Source organism: Vespa velutina, chromosome 12, assembly GCF_912470025.1.
Source record: "Vespa velutina chromosome 12, iVesVel2.1, whole genome shotgun sequence".
Lineage (NCBI taxonomy): Eukaryota > Metazoa > Arthropoda > Insecta > Hymenoptera > Vespidae > Vespa > Vespa velutina.
Window position 1 is genome coordinate 3616310 of NC_062199.1, and position 5000 is coordinate 3621309.

The following is a 5000-nucleotide window of genomic DNA, read 5'->3' on the forward strand; positions in this document are numbered from 1 at the left end:
GAAAAAGGAAAAAAAGAAAAAAGAAGACAAAAAAGAAGGAAAGACCAGAATATATATATATATATATATATATATATATATATATATATATATATAAATGTGTATGTAAATGAATTAATTAATTAAAAAGGAAAAACGAATTAAGGCAAATATAAAAATAAATAATAGGAATAAAAGTATCTTCTTATATTATAAATATTTTCGTAAAGTAAATAGTCATTCACACACACACACACACACACACACACACACACACACACATTTATCGTATTTGATAATACGAACTGCCAATTATTTTATAAAAAAAATGAAAATAAATTGAAAGGGGAAAAAGAGAAAAGAAAAATGTAAAAAAAAAAAAAACAGAATATATATATATATATAAATTAATTTAAAAAGAAAAACAAGTAAAAATAAATAAAACGAATAAAAGTATCCTTTTATATTATAAATATTATCGTAAAATAAATAATCTTTTATATATATATATATTTTTTTTTATTAGTATAAATTAATATAAATGATCAAGTGTCAATTATCGATATACTCCTAAATATCGATATTATATCACATTTTACTTGAAAATAATCGAACAAATATTTAAAAATACTGCTATTGCTGCCCCCCCCCCTTCTTCCCCGAATCAAATAGATACCAATCGATAAAAGATCACAATGTAATAATGCTTGCAATGCAATGATACCTAAAAAAAAATTTCTTTGGATGAATTTTCACCGAACGAATTTCTTTTACGATGACGAGCATGATTAATTAATTAAAAAGAAAAAAAAACGAAAAAGCAAAAAAACGCAAAAGAGAAAAAAGGAAGAACAAAAAGCCAAAAGAAAAAGAAAAAAATAAAAACAAAATGAACGATAGAAGGAACGAACGAATTCAAGGTAAAAAAAAAAAAAAAAAAAAAAAAAAAAAAAAAGAAACAAAAAACAAAAAGTAAGTAAGTAAAAATTGAATCTCTATATATCCCTTGGTACAATACAATAAGGATTAATCGATTTCATAGAATAATCCGCAATCCCCCATTCCCAGTCCATCCCATAAATGTATACCTATGCGACCTAATGCGACTGGCCCGTTTTGGACAACGGACGGAAGCCTTAGATTAGGTTGCTTCGTTGCTTTGACGAGAAGAGAAAGAAAAACGTGGACGAGGGAAAAGGACGTGCATGTGTGGGGTTGGAAGATCGGTCGGCGAGGAGAAGAAGGTGAAGGAGGTAAAAAAAAAAAAAAAAAAAAAAAGAAAAAAAAATTACTAAATCCTATCTGAATCAGTGGTCCATTGAACGGTGGTTTGATATCGTCGAAGGATATCTCTGTACCTTTTGAAAGGAAACCCCCGGTGGATTCGAGAAAGCGCTGGATTCGCAATGCTAGACGATAAGTCTCGAACGTTAGAGGGTATAGAGGGTGAGGGTTCTCTTAGAAAGAAATACTAAAAAAAAGAAAAGGAAGAGGAGAAAGAGGAATAGAGGAAGAAGAAGAAGAAGAAGGAAGAGCAAGAAAGAGAGAGAGGGGGGGGGGAGGGGAGAAAAAAGGTTTATTCTGACAATACATTCGCTGAAGTAACTCTACTAGGGAGTCCTGACTGACAGACAGCTACTGTCTACCAAATACTCAAGCAAAACCCTGTACACCTACTCCCTCTGTGTATCGGTCTTCACCCTTCGATATGATTCAAACTACCCCTTCTTTCTCTGTCTGTATTTATCTCTATTTCTTTTTTTTCTTTTTCTTTCTTTCTTTCTCTCTCTCTCTCTCTCTCTCTCTCTCTTGTTTATTTTTTATTTCGTTCTATTTCTTCAGTTTTATTTCCTTTTTGATGCCTAATCGATGTCTGCACGATCAGAAAAAAAATTATAAAATATTATATATATATATATATATATATATATATATATATATTTAATATAATAAAAATTATAAAATTAATATATAAAAATAAAATATTTTGTAATTGTAGAAGTAAATCGAACAAAAATATATGAATTAGATGTAAATGACAAGCTGGAAAGAAATAATTTATTTTTTTTTTTTTTTTTTTTTTTTTTATTGAAACATTCTACGATATGTATAATATGCAATAGAATTTTAATAGAAGTGGAATTAGAATAATTAGAAATAAGAATTATATTGCGAATACTAAAGGAATTAAATCACGGTTATCTCTTATAAAAGAAAAAAAAAAAAAAAAAAAAAAAGAAAAGAAAAAACAGATTTGAATGATATTAAAGGTAAAGAAACCCTTTTGTATTTTTCTTTCTTACTCTTTCTTTTTTCTTTTTTCCCCTTTCCTTTTTTTCTTTTTTTATCTTCAAACACAAACTTATCGATCAAACGATACGCTTGTATTTTACGCGAGATTCGTTCATTATACTAAATCATACATTAAGTTTATAATTTAGTTGAAATTAAAGTGATAAAGGAGTGCGGCGAGGGGAGCAGGAATGGGAGGAAGGGGGTGAAGGGAGAGGGTTGTGTAAGTGGAATAAACAACGTAGCAATTGGAAAATCAATAAAACAGAACGACGACGATGCTTTGCCATTGGTTGATATACTTTTCGCTTATTTCAAGCTAATTTTTCTCTTTCCTTTTCTTTTCTTTTCTTTTTTTTTTTTGTTTCTCTTGTAAAAGATAAATAAAAAATGTTATTAGGTCATGATTATTTACGGGTCCTCCTTCGGTTCTATCAATTTTCAAACGTAGAGATAGAAAGAGATAAATATTACGAATTGCCATAGAAAGAGAAAGAGAGAAAGAGAGGGAGAGAGAGAAAGAGAAAGAGAGACAGAGAGAGAGAGAGAGAGAGAGAGAGAGAGAGAGAGAAGAGGAGGATCAAATCTCTTGCAAAAGTTTCACAGAGAAAACCTATTAAAGAAAGAGTTTTAAACGAGACTTAAGAATAAAGTCACTCTTTCTTCTCTCTCTCTCTCTCTTTTTCTTTCTCCTCTCTCATTCTCTATCTCTATCTCCTTCTCTCCGTCTCTCTTCTTCTTTCTTCCTTAATAAGAATTGTCGAGTAGAAGTTTAAAGTTATAAAGAAAGGGATATCGTTTTTCTACGATCGGTCAAACGTTTAAATACGATAAAACTTTATACGACAATTACGATAAATAACATAAACATTGTTATATCTATAATCATAAATTAACACGATAAATTATAATGTTCATTTAATGTTAATAATGATAATATGTGCGCGTGCGTACACAGTATTAACTGATATTTTATAATTTTTCGATATTACATTTAATTGATAACGCGTATCGATTGTATTAAATTGGGGAAAGAAAAAAAAAAATAATACTTATCTATATAAATAGGACTAACTATGCAGTTAGTATCATTAACGTGGAAGAGGCTTAAGGGATCAAATTTTTAACAAACATAATCTTTAGATTCGAAAAGAGCAATCTTTATATATAGCCTCGATCATGAATAGAGAGTATACATACATATCAGCTCATAGAATATAACCAATAATCGTGAAACGAAAAAAAAGATAGATAGAGATAGATAGATAGAGAGAGAAAGAGAAAGAGAGAGAGGAGAGATAGAGATAAAGAGCTAGAGAGAAAGAGATAAAACGAAGCTATGACGAAGCCGTGAGATGTAGGAGGGAGGCAGGGTGGAGTGCGGAGGGGAGAAAGCTCGATGAGACACTCTCTTTCTCTCTCTCTTTCTCTCTCTCTCTCTCTCTCTCTCTCTCTTTTTTTCTCTGTCGTCAAAGAGACACCCGGTATAAGAGCCGAGAGGTCCGTCGTCGGTAGGATGGACACAGAGGGCGCGTTTTGCGGTGACAGAGCGTGTCTGATGGAGGGTTGTCACGGTACGGGAGCACCCCTCAGACTTCGATATTAAAGCCCTCCTAATATAAGAGCAAAAGCTCTCTTCCTCTCGAAGCCTCGATATGCTCGTCTCAAAGCTACCCTTCGGCTCTTCATCCCAACCATCCATCCAACCAACCAACCAGCCAACCAACCAACCAACCAACCAACTAACCACCCAACCAACCTTACCACCCTTATTCTCCTAGAACACCATCACCACCACCATCACCACCACCATCACCACCACCATCACCACCATCATCATCATCATCATCATCATCATCATCGCTAACTCTCACCACCCTCTCACTCACTCAACCTGCTCCCCCCCGCCCCCTTTGCCCCCTCCCCTTAAAACGCACGAATATCTACGTATAGTTATGGCCAGCAGGCACAGTTTAATACTCGACCCATACTATTCGCGAGCTTAGGATTATGTCATAACTGCATCCACGTTCCACCTCCCCTACCATCACCATTCCTCGTACTCATATTTCCTATCCTCTATCCATAACTTCTCCCTTTCCTTCGTTCATCTTTAGTTTCCGTATCCATCTCACACGCGCCATTGACCACGAATGCGCCCATCCGATAGGGCCCATGGACCTCTCTCTCTCTTTCTCTCTCTCTCTCTCTCTCTCCCTCTCTCTCTCTTTCTGTCTTTCTCCCCTTCCTTTTGAAAAATCAAGTTATCTCCATTTTCCGTGCATCGTGTGCCGCTTAAAATAAAGGGCTCCGTCTAGGGGTTCGCCAACCCTCACGTCGAAGAACTGAAACTTTTCTATCTCTTTCTCTCTCTCTCTCTCTCTCTCTCTCTCTCTCTCTCTCTTCCTCTTTAATTTTTATTTATATAAGAAGATCGTGGATTAAATCTAAGTTAATGCTGATTATATACTAAGATTAATTGATCTAGGGATAAATTTATTTCCAAGTTCTTTCTTTTTCTTTTTCTTTTTCTCTCTCTCTGTTTTTTTTTTTTTTGTTTTTTTGTATTCTCTTAACGAGTTTATCGTACGTTAACCTTTACGACTTCGTTGAGTCTACGGTCGTAATTTTTTTTTTTTTTTTTTTTTTTTTATTCAACGAAATCTTCCTCGAATTAGACATATCGAGAAGAAATATTCCGTAATAATTTTTAGATATATAATTGTACT

General features: G+C 33.4%; 1 protein-coding gene across 1 annotated transcript in view; it reads right to left on the reverse strand.

Moving 5' to 3' along the window:
- The window catches only part of LOC124953535 (protein Skeletor, isoforms B/C), a 37870-nt gene that overhangs the window by 28125 nt on the left and 4745 nt on the right, over positions 1-5000 (reverse strand). The gene's annotated exons all lie outside the window — the stretch shown is intronic.